The sequence below is a fragment of the Malurus melanocephalus genome, unplaced genomic scaffold (assembly GCF_030028575.1).
Source record: "Malurus melanocephalus ecotype Western Australia unplaced genomic scaffold, MMel_1.1 scaffold_78, whole genome shotgun sequence".
Lineage (NCBI taxonomy): Eukaryota > Metazoa > Chordata > Aves > Passeriformes > Maluridae > Malurus > Malurus melanocephalus.
Genome location: NW_026623310.1, coordinates 891225 through 908519, shown reverse-complemented (window position 1 = coordinate 908519; position 17295 = coordinate 891225). Strand labels below are relative to the sequence as shown.

At 47.2% G+C, this 17295-nt stretch overlaps 2 long non-coding RNA genes across 12 annotated transcripts in view; one reads left to right on the top strand and one right to left on the bottom strand.

The window, feature by feature from the left end:
* LOC130574269 (uncharacterized) overlaps window positions 1-17295 on the bottom strand; it is an 86379-nt gene that overhangs the window by 27241 nt on the left and 41843 nt on the right. For all 10 annotated transcript variants that reach the window (XR_008965409.1, XR_008965408.1, XR_008965405.1 and 7 more), the window contains one exon: window positions 15197-15287. This is a non-coding gene — a long non-coding RNA (uncharacterized LOC130574269). The remainder of the gene's footprint in view (window positions 1-15196; window positions 15288-17295) is intronic.
* LOC130574271 (uncharacterized) overlaps window positions 9432-17295 on the top strand; it is a 38109-nt gene continuing 30245 nt past the window's right edge. For both annotated transcript variants that reach the window (XR_008965415.1, XR_008965414.1), the window contains exon 1: window positions 9432-9641. This is a non-coding gene — a long non-coding RNA (uncharacterized LOC130574271). The remainder of the gene's footprint in view (window positions 9642-17295) is intronic.

The following is a 17295-nucleotide window of genomic DNA, read 5'->3' as shown; positions in this document are numbered from 1 at the left end:
CAAAATTTACTGGCTAATTTACTAAAATGAATTAACTAGCTTTTGATTAGCAAATACTTTCTGAATATCATTTTGCACTGACCAGACTTCCTTTTCATATAACATTTTATAATTTTTAAGTTTAGCTAGATACTGTCATATCAGAKCAGGGCCTCTAAGATGGGATACACWGTTCCAAATCAAGTGCTTCAATTTGCTGTGAAATACATGAGAAAATCTGGATTGGCAGAAGAGTGACAAATACACAGTTGCACATTAAACCGTGTAGAGTTAGGGCATACAACAGGCCAGACATGAAGTTGTTGAAATCTCATTTCTCTCTAGAGTTTGCATACCTTGAAGCAACAATTCAAAACTGGTTTGAATTCTAGGCCATCGTTCTGAAGCACTGAGCATTGTTAGTATGAGTGAGCACTTCAGCAGGAGCAGTACTGTTATGTTTGCACATTGCAAATCTCCCAAGCCACAAGCACATACATTTCATTACCCAAATGCTTTCATTTCTATCTTTCAGGTGTACATTACAGATATTGAAAGTTTCTCCATACATCAGCCATTTAATACACTAATCATTTTGGTTCGCCTTCTTTTAATTCCCTCTAGAATACTTATTAATTTATGACTGAGAAGTAATATTAATTAATCTATTAAAAGGAGGAAATATACATTCARATCCATGCAGATTAGCATTTTTTCTCTGTTTCTCTTAATTTACATCTTGATGAGTCAAATCCCCACTGTTACACTGCCAAGTCAAATAACATTTCGTCTTCGATTAAAATTGTCCCACGGGATTGTACAACACAAACCTCTAATGGATTTGGTCGGATAAATTATTATGGCAAATAAAAACTGCATTTTACATCTCTAAGCAAAAGTAATGAAGAAGACATCTTTTCGGAGCCACTGGCTTTTTAGAGGGCGAATCGCTTGCAATTTCAATTGAGGAGTATCGGTGGAATAGCTCCACCGAGCTGGAGGGGGAATGACCGGCGACTGCCGCCCCGGGTGACCCGCGGGGTGGGAGGGGRGGTGCCGCCCAGGGTCTCCAAGAGCGGAGTCAAAAGAAAAATCGAACGAGGCGGGAAACCACAAGGCGTATTGGAATCGTTGTACAGATGTTATCAACCGCCTTTTCGAGTTTTGGACTATTTTTACATGGAAGAGATGCGGGATGCGGACACTGCTTGAACGCCGCATGTCAGCAGCCCCGTGCCAGCGGAGAGCCGGGGAAAGACGGCGGCCAGCTGCAAGGCGCCCTGGGCGAGCTGCGCGGAGAGCCCCGGGCCGGCTCTGCAGGCCAGCCCTTCCCGCACGGATCCTTCGCAGCGGCCGCAGAGAGGCCGGGCCGGGGCCCAGCCGCGAGTGTCCCGGGGCGGTCTCCGCTGGGAGAGGCAGAAACCGAGGCTGAGACTCAGCCCCTCGGCGGCCCGGCCCTGGTGTGGGTCTGGTCTCTCCTTCCCTCATCTCCTGCCCGGCTGGGCCTCCCCCCGAACCGGCGCCTCCCGGCGCTGCTCCAGCTGTCCCGGCACCGCCCTGACATCCTCACAGGAGGCACTAGCACTGTCCGAACTGTTCCAATACCATTCCAGCCCTGTCCCAGTCCGTGCCACGACAGTCCCAGCATAAACCGAACTGTCCCAAGACAGTTCCAGACTGTAGCAGCAGCGTCCCAAATGTTCCAGCACAGTCTCGAACAGTGCCAGGGCAGTTCCAGTCCGACCCAGCACCGTTCCAGGATGTCCCAGCAACTGTTCCAATACAGTAGCCGACTGTCTCAGCATCGTCCCARCCGTCCCAACACTGCCCGACCACAGTCACACACTGTCCCAGCATCGTCCCAGACGTTCCCAGTCAACTGTCGTGAACTGTCCAGCATAGTGCCAGCACTGCGCCGGCACTGCCACAGCTCCTCCGCGGGTACCCATCCCACCTGTCTCCCAGGGAGCYCTAGGGCGAGGCTCGTCCCCCGTGAACCGACCAGGAGGCAAGAAACGGAGAGACTTAGCAAGCGCAGCCCTCGGTGACAGTTCCAGGGTCACGGGAAGCGTTAATTGTGCCCCGGGGTAGCTGACGGCCACTGTTACAGAGGCAAGCACGGGAAAAGGAGACTGAGACTCAGCCGATGGGACCCAAAAGTTGCTTTGTCGCCCAGCTGTGGTGTTTGCAGTTACGGTTCACAGGGAAAGATCAGCAACGCTTCAGCTCCCTCAGGAAAGTCCGAGCATGGACAAACCCGCAGCTACGGGTTGTCGAGTTTGCGGAAATGCAGAAAATGGCCAAAGATACTTTCTTTTTTTCTTCTTTCTCTTTTTTTTCTTTTCTTTTTTTTTTCTTGCGTATTTTCCCCGTGAATAAAAACAATAAGCTGAACGCGGGAGATAAACGACTATCTGGTGGCAAATACTGACCAGCAGCAGGAGCAGCTGGAGCCCGATGACCAGCACTGGCAGCATGTTAATGGCAGCGTTCAGAGGAGAGCGGGAGAAAGGTGGCATCTCCGGGCATCTCCAGCTGCCTGCACGCCCACTGCCTTCGCTGGTTCGAGTGCCTGCGAGAAAAAATAAGAGGCTGGTGCACAGGAACAATAACAATAAAAACAAACAAAAAAAATTCGAAAAAAACCCAAAACAAACAAAAAAAAAAATAAAAAGAAAAACCTACTTATCATTTGGAAGCAGCTTTATCATTTGGAAGTAGCTGCAGAACCATTGGCCCCGGCCGGGGCGCGCCGGGCAGGTGGCAGCGGGTGGCAGTGGCGGTGACGGTGGCGGTGCAGTGACCGGCCATATCCCATCGCTCTTTCCTGCATAGACCAGCCAAAGGGGCAAGGGGGCAGCGGGGAAAACGAATCTCGGCCGCAGGAAGAACCCGCTGCCCCGTGGGAAACCTGTGGGTAATGGACACGGCGCCGAGTAGCACGGACGGCAGGACAGGCGGTGATAAACGAGAGCTCGCCCACTCTCCAAAGGTGATGGAATAGGAAAGYCTAAAACAGCCCAAACACACACGTTTGAGTTTTAGCGGAGCGGTATGGGAAATTACTGTCTTTCACTACCAGGTCCTGAAGGTTTTCTGGCTTTTGGGGGAGTCAGAAGTTACGTTTCGAAGCGGTGTCATTGTCGTTTCTGTCTTTACGTATTACACACCGGAAAGTTTCCATCCAAGCAATTTGAACGTTTTACAGTAACCACTCTTTTCCCCGGAAGCCAAAATCAGCCTGGGAAGAAGAGCTGAAGCAGCCTGGCAGGTGCTCTTTGCCTCGCTTCGCCTGACCAAGACATGAGAGTAGGGAAGGCTACAGTTCCAGGACCCCCGGGCCCCGGGCCCACCACTGCTTCACTCGGAATTGCCCCGGGACCAGAATCGGGCCCCTCAGAAGCTCGGCATCTTCCCCCGATGAGTAAATAACCCAGAAGCAGCAGCTAACGCAACTCCAAAAGGTTACATTTGGGGGAGGAAGGGGGGAACCTAAACAGTTGTTGCTGCCTTTTTTTTTTTGTTTGTTTTTTTTTTTTTTTTTAGCAGTATTCCAGCTTTTCCCGACTCTCTGAACTTCTTCGCTTTTAATGGCACCGTTTGACCTTCTGCTAAAAAGAGGTGATTCTATGCTTCTCTCTGCATGCTAAACAATCCTTGTGTGCCGGGAGAAATAAAAGTACCACCAGACACCCAAGGTGCCAAATATTTATATTTGTTATATTTACCGACGAGATTTAAAATAGCATAATTTAATTACGCCACATAGGAAGATAACGTAGTCGTCTGTGGAGCTCAAAGTACCTGAATTTACGCCTAAGTCTGCGAAGTTTGACGAGAGACGAAACTCCGCCCCAATGCCACTAGCACGGGACAGGGACAAGGGGGCATATAAAAATATGAGCTTGGGGACACCTCTGCGGAAAAAGGTGTTCGAAAATGAGAAGCTGAGAAAGCTGACATCGAGGGGATGAGTAGGATATTGAGCCTGGCGCGAAAGCGAGTCGTTACATAGATATTTTGTTATCATCAGCGAGATCTTTGGACTGGGGAAAGAAAAGGAGAGAGAAGCCTAATGTTCGCGGAAGGGAGAAGTGATGTCCCCAAGCCAATGGTCCCGGTTCCCGGTAGATTTTCTCCGGCCAGAGGCGGCTCGGCGGCCATGGAGGGGGGGATGGTATTTATGAAATTACACTCCCTGGTCCTGGCCATAGCTCTGAAATAACGGAAGTTTCAAAAGGAAAAATAAAATTAAAATTAAAAAAAAAAAAAAAGGAAAAGGCACGTGCTCGCTGGGACACCGCTCATCCAAACCCAGGTTACCTCGTTTCTTTCGCTAAGCGTTGACGTTTTCTGCTGTATATATCGTCCCGCCAGTCAATCGTGACGAGAAAGTTTTCAAGCCCGCACTAATTTACAAAGAAAAAAGACACTTTCCAGCTACGCTAAGAAAGAAAAAGAATTAGAAAAAATAACAAAAACCAAACCTCGACTCAATTGAAAAAAACGATTTTGTTCTTGGACGGCTACCAAGTTTTCGCTCTTACCGTCCCGGGACTTTGATTTAACCTCAGTAATATCCTGAAAGGCTACAATCACTTTGCATACATTGCATCGTATCTTTTCAGTCCCGCAATAGAGAGCAGTACCGAGTTGACGGCAGGCTCTCCAGAAAGGTACTTTTTTTTCGGTAAAAGAAACATAATAATGTGCACGGGGTTAAATTAAACCTCGCGGAGATCCAGTTTGTACGAACAACAATCGCCCAGTCTTTAACAACCTGGTGACACAAGCTGGATATCGACAACGGTGTCTGAAAACTAATTACGAAATTACGCGGCTCTTGACACACACCCCCCCACACCCCCACACCACCGCCCCCCCCCCCCCCCCCCCCCCCCCCCCCCCCCCCCCCCCCCCCCGAAAAAAAATTTAAAAATCCAGATCGGAAAAAAAGAGAGCGCCCCAAATATTTCGGTAGAAGTGACCGGTGTTAACTGCTGCTTACTGATCCTTCGGCTTCGCTTTGACACGCAGCTCACGTCCATTGTCTCCACAGGTTTCCCAAAATCTCGCCTTTCCAGCTCATTCTGTGGGCTTGACCGTACGGAGAGCGATTTGGGGAAGCGGAGGGGGCTCCGCCGCCCGCCCTCGTCCCGCTGCGGGGCTGYCCAAGCCCTCTGGAGGCGTTTGAGCGAGGGGCAAAGGGAGGTCACCGTGTCCTGGGGCTGCCTGGCAGAGCCCGGGGACTACAGCCCGCTAGAAAATGCAGTGTTCCCGCAGAATTCCCAAGAAAACCGCCGAGGAAGAGAGAGGGATGCCGGAGTGGCTCCCGCTTCGCTGGAAGTGCAGACGCACCGTGTCAGCACGGCACAGCTAAAGCCCTTCTCACTCCCTCTTCCCTCGCACCCCTCTGCTCCCCAGCTGTATCTGGGGCTTTTATTGTTGTGCTTGGATTTTTGGTTTTTTGGTTTGGGTTTGTTKTTTWTTTTTTCACTTTTTCCTCCCTAAGTGCAAACGTCTTCTCTCCTCTGCCTTTGACATTTKGGGCTTGTGAGCAAGAAGAGCTCTCTCTTTCCATGACACCACGGGGGAACTTTAGGGGTTCCGTGAAAAATTAAAAATCAGGCAGGCGAAGGCGTTGTCTTTATTTGGTAGTAGTTAGCAGCACCCGCCGAGCCGGAGGTGGTTGAGCGACAGGGGTTCATCCCCACGGTGAGGCAGCAGGGACGCACCCTCGTGTCCAGCTACAAACTCATCTGTTGGGAAACGGGGCTCGGGCAGGTGCCACCACCACACCGAGAAACAAGTCTTCCCAGATACCCAAAATCACAAGCGGCATTTTTCTGCCCCACTCCCTGCTTAGGGGCACGGGGAGCTGCTTTCAGTCTCTGTCTCCAAATTTCGCTGGTTTCTTAAGAGGGGACATTGAACTATCACAGCTGCAAGAAACTCACAGCTGCTAAAAGTTGTTAGTACAGAGCGTTGAATCAACTCTCTATCACTGTTGTGAGATTTTCTTAAAAAAAAAAACAAAAACAAAAAAAAAAAAACAAAGGAAAGGAAAGGAAATGAGATTTTTCTGTCCCATTCTTAAATGCAGGGAGTTGCCGTACTCGACCAATAAAACCCTAAAAGTTTGTAGAAATATTACAGTAATAATGACAATAATACCAAAAGCAGCGCTCGAAGCGGTGTGCAAACCCGGTAAACGCCTGACCGGAAAGCCAAGGCGTTTGGAGCTAAGTTTTGTCGTTTCAGTTCTCCTGCTGGTGGCAACGACGTGTCGATAAACAAAAAGTGAGAATTGAGGGGAACGGCGGGGGGCAAGGGAGAGGCGGCAAGCGCGGCTTTCCAAAGGCGGAGTTTTCTGAGGTCATTTCATCTCGACTCTTTCGTCATTTTGAATATCAAAGAACGCTGACTGGATAATTTTCCCAGTCCCTCGCCTGGCGGGGGTGATGCGGCACCTTCGCGCACAGATTACTTTAATCAAGATGTTAAAACATTTTGTGYTCTTCCCCTGGCGCTGACAGCGCGTTTAACAAACATTCGGTGTAACTGTCCGAGCTCGCCGCAAACTGAATTCAGCTATGAATCTTGACAATGTGGACATTTGGAGCTTAATCGTTGCGACTTTTACTTTACATTACAGAAGAAATATGGAAAGTTGTTTAATAAGTTTTTGATTGGGACTTCAGGGTTTCCTTCTCTATCGTAAGAGCAAACCAGTACGCAACATGTAGTAAGTAACTTTCCCCTATAAGGCATCTATTTATCGGTGCAGAAAACAATCAGTATCCCTTCGGAAAATGAAGCACAGCTCTTAAAAACTTGGGGAAAAGACCTTGTCCTCCGCTTAAGCTCTCTCCTCCTCACAAACCAACCGGTAAACCAGCACTCAGGCAGGCAAGCTGCTCAGTCCGCAAACCTGGGACGCGGAAAAAAAAAAAAAAAAAAAAAACCCCAGCCGCGGAGGCAGGCATTCCTTACAGCAGAAGTGAAACCGTCTCGATCCAGGCGAGTTTGTTTGTAAACCCGGGAAGCAGCGAGCCCGGGCGGCGGCGGGGGGGGGGGCGGCTCCGCCCAAAGGGTGCGGGGTGCGCGGCGGCGGCGGGACCCGCCGGGGCTGGGGCTGCAGCTGCTGACTCAGAACAGCAATGTAGGTCATAACGAGTTTCCTTAAGTTACCTAAGTTCCAATAATTCAGCTTTTCTTTAGAGACTTCCAAAGTGCTGTTGCAACATTTCTGAACGCTGTAACTTCTGCTGAAGCTCAGCCGGCGGCTCCGAGCCACCGTGCTGCGGCGGGGCAGTGCCCGGGGAGAGCATACACGCCTCGGTACTCATGCCTTTCACATCTCGCTTTTATCATCCCGTTTCCACCACAACCCTGTTTCTTTTTTCTTTACTCTTTTCTCTCTGAGTGTTAAAAAAAAAAAAAAAAAAAAAAAAAAAAAAAAAAGAAAAAGTGCCAACGCGTCGCACTCCTTTTTCAGAACAGAAGCGAGAGAATTGCCTACCTACTCTCTACTCACTTTAGTTCTTTCCAGGAAAGCTTATTCATGGTTCACAGTTTGGAGCTATCCTTTATTTCCACTATTTACTACTTTCCACCACCACTCTTTTTACACCATCAGCTAAAAGGCTGTTAAAAGAGCTCACTTGCGCCATGGGTTTTGTACGCAAAAAATCAATCCGACACTCAGCACCATCCGTCTTCGAACTAGGTAATTTTCGTCGTTTTCTTTTTCCCCCTTTTATTATTTTCTTCTCTCTTTTTTCCCCCCTCAACCACAGCAGAACGGGCAAAAAGTAGCCGCAGTCCCCACGGAGAGCCCACGGAAGATGAGCAAGTGTCGTGTTCTATCGCAAGAGCAGCGATGTGGGACGGAGATCTGCCGGCGAAGTTGCAGACGAGAGGAAAGCCCGAGATCAGGAGACGCYACAAGAAAGGAACCACACTAACGGAATTTGTTTTATTCGCTCGTAGTTTTCCTCAGGCGTTACCTGCGCTCCCCGCTCCGCAGGGAGCTCCCCGGCAAGCAGGGGCCGTGCGTGGGCTGGGGTGGGGCAGGAGGGGGAGAGTTTCGAGGGAATAGCATTCTCCCCCAGAAAATCATCATCGCGAAAGCATCTGTTGTCCGAAGCATATCTAAGAGGAGACTCATCCGCCCAAAGAACTCACGAAAACAAGGAGCGGGGGAAAAAAACCCCAAACGTCGCTCGGTTCGACGGCTGTGATCCTGCTGGGCGCAYGAATCACCCGCGGGTCCAATCAAGGGTATTTTTAGGGCGATCAGACAAGCGGTGTCACGGTCACACACGTCTCCCGCCTTCCTCCTTCCGTCCAGCTCCTCTCTAACCCCGCAGTGACACTGCACCGGCCTGTGTGATAGCAAGGGAGGATTTTCCCATCTAAACATAGAAAGATTTGCCAGCCGAGCAGGAGTCCCGTGGATGTTTCCCCCAGCATGTTACAAGTAGCAGCACCAGCAGCTCCACGGAGCCCCGAGGCCGAAGCCGGGAGCGCTCGGCAGGTTCGGGCAAGCCCTGTCCCGGCCTCCGCCCGCACGGGGCACGGCGGCTCTGCCTCCCGGGGCGGGAGGGACGAGCCCTCGCTCTCAAAAAAAACCCTAAAAAAACCCAAACCCCAAAAAAACAAAACAAAAAAAAAACCAACAAAAACCTCACCCCTCCCCCCAAAAAAGTAAGTTGAAGGGAAACAAACAAAACAAAACCACACTTTTTTTTCTTTTTTGTTTCCCCGACTTGCTACCCTGCGCAGTTCCCGCCGGCAAAAAGTTCCCCCCTCGTCCCGCGGCACCCRAGGGCGGTGGCCGGGGTGACCGTGGGCGTTCAGGACCGGAAGGGAAACGAGAGGTGGGCAAAGCTCGGCACCCCTTTGGGAACACGTCCCCCCAGCCTCGGCGGCAGTGGAAGGCCCTCCTCTGGTGTTTGCAGTTTTCTTTGTTTACATTCAGTTTAGAAACATTGGCCTTCGGCCAGAAAAGCGACGATTCCCCTTCTCTTCCTGCCCACCCCACCCCCTCCCACCCCCTTCTCCGGTGGCGCAGAAATACTTAAGTTTCACGACCCCCAGGTTTTAAAATGTTTTCCCTCGACTCCCCAAATTAACCCTTCGGCGCTACCTCGTAAAGAAAACGGAGCCGGGTGGTGTGTGCACCTGCCCTCGGAGCTCCCAGCCGAGGGGCTCGCAACAGGTTCTGCCGCGAGATGGAGGGTACGGGCGAGCCGATCAGCGCCCAACCGAGCGGCGGGTCCCCCCTCCCCGTGGCCCCGGCGCTCGGCTCGGCGCGCCTCGCCTCGCCGCCCGCGGGGCGGTGCTGTGCGGCGGCAGCCGGGCGGGGAAGCGGCGCGGTTCTCCCCGCTGCCGCCGCCGCTGCACCGCCCGGTTCTCCCCGTGGTCGCGGCGGCTGCAGCGGTGGCGGGTGGGGGAGAACGCTGAAGTCGTTTGTACTCGCCGGGCTTGTATGTGCTCCCCCCCCCCCCCCCCCCCCCCCCCCCCCCCCCCCCTCCCCCCGCTACTGGAAGATCTTTTTTATTTTCCTTTGCCGCCTCCTATGCTGGCAACGTCCTGCGAGTGGCTATTTTGCTTTTGCGCCGAAGGAAGAGCTCCCCCCCTCGCCCTCTCTTCTGACAGTAAGTGCCATTTAGCTACTGCCTTTTCGGGGGATTGGGGGGGCTGCCTGCTCGCCTACCTGCCTGCTGCCCCAGAGAGCGGGCAGCAGGGACCGGGAGCTCCGGGAAAGCAGGGGGAGGTTTGGAGGCGGCGAGGGGACAGCGCCACGGAGCGAGAGGGGATGCGCAGCGGGGACGGGCGTGGGGGACCCGTGGATTTGGCCGGGGGGCCGACCGGTGAAATAAGGTGATCGGGAGAGGGAACGGCTGCTGCCGCCCGCCGAACAAAAGCTGACGCTGATATTAAACGGGCTTTTGTTAGGGGGAAGTGAGTGTGCGTGCGTGCGCGTGTGTGTGCGGGGGGGGACACCCCGCCTGCAGCAAGTTGCCGTGCGGCGGAGGGCACCTCAGACTTGTTTACCGCTCGGCGCGGCGCTCGCTGGCGTGTTTACCCTGCACACACGGCGCGGGGCTCCCCTCCTTCCCCCAGCCCCATCCCTCCTCCGTTGCCGGGGAGGGGAGGGATGAGCGGAGCGGGGTTTAAAGCGGGGGGTGGGGGGTGAGCCGTCAGGAGATGCTGATACGATCACGCGTAAAACAACCACCCCCTCCGGTTTGCAAGTCGTATCGGGGCAAGCGCAGGCAGTCACTGGCCGGAGGGAGAATTACATCATCCCCTGCTCCAGTGATGCTACCTTTCGTACCGCTACCATGCCCGCAGGGAAACAACTGGGGGCGCGCCTCACACCCCCCTCCCCGGCCGGCTCGGTGCCACCCTGGAGGCGGTGGGGGGGAGCTAGGGGTGGGGAGGCGCGCCCCCGCGTCACTCACACACACATGCCCGCCCGAGTGTTTACAGCGCTCACACAGGCGTATTGTGACGTCGTCTGAGTGACAGCCCGCCGCGCCAACGGGGGGGGGGCGCGGCCCCCGACGCCACGGCAGAGCACGGGGGCCCCGCCCGCCCGGCCCCCCCGCGCCCCTCGGGACCGGCGCCGTGAGCGGCTCCGCGGGACGCGGGGGCGGGGACTGCAGGGCTCTGCCGAACCCAGGACTAAATGCTTCTAAAGTTAAATTCAACTTACACGCTCCAGTACCAGCATGGCTCAGGAGATGCCGGTCAGTTTGAGTTTATGACGTTTTATGACGTTTTATGATGTTTTATGACGTTTTAAGCGCACACTGTACGCTCGAGAAGGGATTGCCCGTGAGAGGCGAGGTATGTTCGTAAGCGTGGGGTGTCTGTGACGTTACGCCGCTCCCTCCGGGAACGAGCGGGGACGAGGAGACCGGTCTCTTGCCGGGGAACACGGTCCTGATGGGACTTTGGCACAGGGACGCCGTCAGCGTAGAAGCTGTCATATCGATGGCCCTGGACACTCCATTGTCCAGAGTGGACAATAAAAACATTATGTTTTTTTTTAAAGGGATATAGATTTAAGTACCGAGGACAAAAACCTAGATTTCACACATCGCAGGCTTTCCCCAGTGTCAGAAGTGTAATGTTACAGGGTTAGAAACTTGTTGCGATATGCTACTGCATTGGGAAAAAGTGTCTGTGGGGTTTACTCAGTCTGTGAAAATATTGAAGCAGTACTGCAAAGTCAATAAAACTGTATCACACTAAAACCAACAGAAAAGTGCTTTGCAATCTGGTGTTTGTCAAGAATTGTCTGCCAGAATGCAGCAGGGTAAAAATTATTACCAAAACACCAGCATTTACTTGCTGCAAAATTCAAGTAACCATTGAAGCCTTGTTTAATAGTACACACAGCTTTTAATGTGTTAATGGTTTGGGTTTCTTCAAAGCATATTACTTTTTGAAGTCTGGGTGCTTCTATTTGTGCAGAAAGTAGACTGAGAAGCTTTGAGCTCCTACTGTTACAAAAGTTAAAAGGAAACAAAGTTGAGCTGCTAAGTCGGCAGTCTGGAATGAGTCAATAGTATCTCCTTTGTCCTGCTAGCTTTCTCTGCTGTGATGTATCTTTGCTCTATTTCCTCCGCAAAAGCAAATGAGCGTTTCTACCCTCAGCATATTTCATAGACTTTATAGAACTCCTGGCTTCTAAATATTCTAAACTACCAGTATCATTCCAACCCATCTGCCTTTCCCAGCTATATACAACAGTCTTTATACCATCAATGACAGTATGCTCCCTTCTTTAACCAGAGACACTTCCACATTTTCCATTATCTATAATTAATAGAGGAAATTATTCTTTGTTGTAGTAAGTTTTCACAAGGAAACAAATATTCCTTTTTAAAATACTCCATAATCTCTTGGGTTTTGAATTGCTTTTGTTTTATTAAAAAAAAAAAAAAAAAAAAAAAAAAAAAAAAAAAAAAAAAAAAAAAAAAAAAAAAAAAAAAAAAGACTGGGCTGCAGACATGAAAGAGATGTAAATAACGCCCCTCTTCATTTACTTGGGGATTCACTGGGAGTCTCAGAGGGCAAGGAGGTAACATAGCTGGCTTTTACAACAGGTTGACAGGTCCTGACACAGGGTCACAGAGAATCTATGCTTGGTTAACCCTGTGTTCCAGTTTTGTTTAGCTGGTAGCCAGTCCCTTGAGGGATCAATGTCAACTTAAGCATGCTAACTTCTACAAGCAATGGGTTGGCCAGTGACCGAGAGCTGTGACTGGCTCCTCTGCAGCTCCCTGCTTCTGCGACACTTGGAGCTCGAGTGCTGCTACCAGGATGCTTCCGTGGCTCTGCAGCTTGTCACAGAGAGAAGTGGCAAGAATATAAAGCAAGCCCAAACACTGCCTGTTCTCTGAAAACAAAAAGTGGCTAGATGTATTAGGTGGATTGGAAAGGCGGCTTGGGTAGGGACATGGTTTAGTGACTGAAGCACAAAAACTGGAGCCAGCTCCCATTACCATGAGCTAAGTTCTGTTACCTCAAACCCACTTTGCCCTTAAATTCTGGCCTTGGATTGGTATTAGCTGTTCCACAGATCTGTCACACTCCCAGAGATGATAAACAAATGTCAATTCAATATCCCATACATAAAGGTATTAGATACCAACATACTTTCTCTGTTTTACATATGTATATCTTAAATGAATCAATTAATGAACAAGGTGTGTGTGTGTGTGTGTGTGTGTGTGTGTGTGTGTATATATGCACACACACATACACACTTCCTCATACTGAGAGCCCTTTCCGGTTTAACTATCAAAACCCATGCGAGATTAGAGTTGAGTTACTTCAAAGAAAAGTGAATTTGTATTAACTGGGGTTGAAACCTGTATTTTAAAATACACAGTATGTAGTTATCGTTTAGTTTTATGTTACAGTATGAAGGCTTTTTAAGTCTGCAATATAAGATAATTTTTTTGGTTTGTAAAATTAAGGCTTGTTTATTATTAATTTATCTAACTCTGCTTTTCTTTTGATACTTGAAGTACATAAATGAGTAATTTAGCATATGATTATCTGAATAACCATTCCTTTCCTTTTTTCACACTTGAAAAAGACTATAACTTAACTCCTGCTATATTACTGTATATGTGGCCAGTCTGTCTGTACCATTTGGTGTCTGATAAATTTAAAATTTTTTTGTAGCCTGATTCTGTACATAAGATCCCAGTTGTTTTTTGTTTTTTTTAAAAAAAAATCAGCCCTTAATCCCTAATGATAACAGTTTTCCCTGATCACCATAAAGGCCTACACTATGGATTTCTACATCTTTCATTTAAAACTCTAGACACATTTCTATTTTTTTATTTGTAAAGGGTGTAGTAACTATCATTTGGAAATCTAACTGATTCAGACAGCATAGTCTTCCTGGTTCTGCAAGCAGGCAGTTCCAGTGTTTCAGCTTTTGCAYAGTAGCACTTTAACAAGCAGCAGCCATGCATAACAAACAAGACTGCAAGTCCAGTTACTGCTATTTAGAAGCCTCTACCCTGCTCTTATGTTACCCAAAATGTCCATTTTACGTTGTTGCAGCCATATGACAATACTATTAACAGCAGGAAAGTACATTAGTTATTTACAGGGGGGAAGAAAGTTTTAAGAAATGGAGCCTGAGGAGCAGGAAGAAAGCAGAACAGCTCCAGTTATCCTTTTATAGTAACTGGTGTTTTATGGAAAGTGGTTAAGAAAGGAAAACTCTCTCTTCCTTCCAGCAGCTAGTCAGTGATGGCATGATTCTTCTAACTGAAGAGTGAGAACATTCTTGGATAAACCCATATGCCGGTTTAATTTCTAGTATCTGGAAACAAGCAGTATTGTTTGTCTCAGTTCCTTCTCTTGAACTCACTTTTAGAGTCTGTGTCTCACCTTTTAGCCATAGTGATGGATGTCTAATAGAACAGTTTTCAAGTCTGGCATCAATGTTTCATAAAATGTAATATATTCTTATGAATATTTTAAAGTACTATAGTGGTTTTCATTAGTATTTTCTACATGTAAAATTAAGATTTTGAATACAACATAGGTATTAACTAGTTAGGGCATCACTTCAAAATATGTACATAATAAATGTGTACACAATATACACTTACAAACAATCTAAAAAAGTGTTCTTAGCATGGACTATTTTTTTTGTAGGTACTTTTTAAGGATTCTTATTATCATCATTTCTGGCTAAATGTGGTATTTGCATGAACATCCTTTCTTATAAAACAATAAATTTCAAAGATTCTGCTGTATGACAGTGTRCTGATTAGCTATCACAACTACTGACTAAATATTATTTTTGGTAGTCTTTCTAAGTTACATATATCAGCTCCTGTATCTGGATAACTTTTAAAACCCTACACACAAGTGAAACTCTCTAGAAAACAATTTCCCAACTTACACATTGTCCATCCTTGTTTTTAAAGATCTGTTTAGTAATTCACCTTAGTTTGTCAATTTTACTTTTATTAGTTAGCGAGGGAAAAAATATATGGTCTYTTTTGATTTGAAGTGTATTTCATCTTAGTTTTATGACACTACAGAGAGCAATAAACACTGCAGATTAACTAGAAGGAGTTCCACATTAGTACAATCACTTTGATTTCATAACTCCTACAGATTCTTATCCCTTAAATGCAATGATTTACCTACCATTGAGGGAAGATGAAAATGAGGGGGAATCTCATTATGACACTGCAAAGTGTACTTAGTTTCTCCTAACACGGACTAGATTAAACCTGGCCTATGTCACAAGAAATGTGAAGAGTGAGAGCAAAGGGTCCTTTCTCATAATAGTCATGCACAATTAATTTTCTCTTTGCTCAACAGAAAAAAAACAGACCCAAAATGAGAAGGAGGATCTGGGCTACTATTCTTCCACCTTCGATCCCCGCCCCCCTCCTTTGAGCTGTAAAGAAAGGATCMCGTTGCACTATTTTAAAAGCAAGTGCAGTACGCACACTTCCTCAGCCTATTGGCAAGAACTGGGAGAAAAATCTCTCTCAGATCTCCCTACAGGAGCTCCTACTGCTTCAAAACATCCTTTAGTCAGGACTGTGCCTTCTAACCAGAGCTGAATCTTCAAGAAAGTGGTGAAAACTTCTCCCATAAACATATAATATTTTTAAGGATGTATACAAATAACAGTATTACTGAAATTACTTACCTTTGACACATGGCTTTGAAAGCTTCACACTTGATGCAAATCATAAAAAATCAAACTATCACAATAGCTCAGCACTACAAGTAAAGCAGACCTGTAAATAAATTTAAAAAGAAGTTAAGCAATTCACCATAATTTCCTGAATATGCTTAAATAAACATGATTGATTAACACATTAAAGAATGTAATTGCTTTCTCTTTCATCCTACCATCTGAGCACAGATAGCTGGTTACAGYTCCTGAAGACACTCTAAGTTGAATCATACTGCTGATGTTAAATCTATATAAAGGTGGRAGATGGATGGTGTTTAGGACAAAGTTTGGAATGGGAGTTTAAACAATGGCTATAATTCTGTCCTTGACTCAGAATTTCACCCATGGCTTTTCCATTCTAAGATAAGGACAATTAAAACTGTCCTACATCTCACTGAATCTAAGAGACAAAATAATACTTACAGGATGTGCCAATACTACACATACCAGGGTTATAAAGACCTAAAATAACCTAAGATCTGAAATAAGTGGTTAGCAACATTTTGTTTACTTTAGTACATTAGTCTTTTTCAAAATACAAAACTCACAGCTCCCAAGGCCAGGGGCCTAGTTAGCAATGCCTAATGAATGTCAAAAGGCTAATCCAACTATGAAGATATCTCTTAAGAGGAGTTCTCATGCTATACCACATCTCCACATTAAAAAAGAAACCCAACACTATGGTGATTGAAATTCTCATCAGCCTTCCACTCTGTTCACATTAGATATGAAGACCTGACTGGCAAAGGGCACTAGAAGCCTCATAGCTCACCCAGGATCCTCCTGCAGGAACTGTGGAAGGAAGTCATAAGCTGCCTCCTGTTGGAAAAGGTCAAGTTTCGCCTTGGGAGAAGGAGTCTGCACAAAGCACTGCATAAATGCTGGGCTGAGCCAGTGGCACTCAGAGGCTAGAAGAGCTGTATCAATCTGTCAAGTGGCCTAACAGTGAGAAGGAATAAATCCTGTTTAATCTTGCCTCAGCCATTATTACCTGAGCTCTGAGAGTTTTAAAGGAACAAAATCTCATTCCAGGCTTAAAAGAAGCCTGAGGTCTGTGGATAAAAAGCTGTATACTATATCTAGGTACTACAATTGTAGTTGTTAATAATACACAATTTCAACATATAGACTGGGAGATATTTCATTTGAATGCAAGAATGAAAAGAACAACAGGTTGTGTCATACGGCAGCAAATTTACAARTAATAGCAAAACAGTCCTTTTCTCATGCATAAGAGTTATCATTCTAGAGGGAGAGCCTGCTGGAAATGCTCAAGAGGTACATTAAAATGGAAGGAAAGATAAGAAGTTTAATGGAAGATGCTGATCTGGATGACTGAAGTCTTCATCAATAGGAAAGGAGTCTCCTATTTACCTTCTGATGCTGTATAAATGAGTGAATCAAAGCCCACACATTCTCTTGCAAATCATGTCACAAGGATTCTATGTCTCTATGCCCCTGAAGTCATGAGTGACCATGTACTGACCCCTGACAGACTCCTGCCACCTTTCCTTTAATACACCTCCCTAACCACTTGAGCCCCAATGAGCGCTATACATTGCATGCTTCCTGCCCTTCTTTTCTTTTATTTTATCAAACTATACCCCACAAAAACTTCCTATAATCCTGTGTGTTTCTCTACAGCCTTTCTTGTACTGAGAAGTTTCTCAATACTTAAGCAGATGTGTTAAGGAACAAGGAAAAACTTAAAAATATAAGAGATTATTTCAGGGAGAGACTCAGCAACTTTTCAGAAAAAGGAATACTCTATTTCAAATAAAATAAGATTGTTTTCAACTGGAAGAGGCTCATGTTTATATTATCACTAAAACTTCTGCAGGAAGGGGAGGAAGCAGTTATTGTAGACAGTAGTTCATAAGGAAGTTCTGTTACAGTACAGACCAAAAAAATCAGCTTCTTCTTACAGAGTCTAAAATATGTAATTAATGCTGARCTTCTGTATATACCTTGAATACTGAGCTGTGAGTGTGGACTGCTCTTTTATGTGTCCAACTGCCTTAGTGCTGAAACCTATACATGGAAATAATTATGACAATAGCATTCTCCAA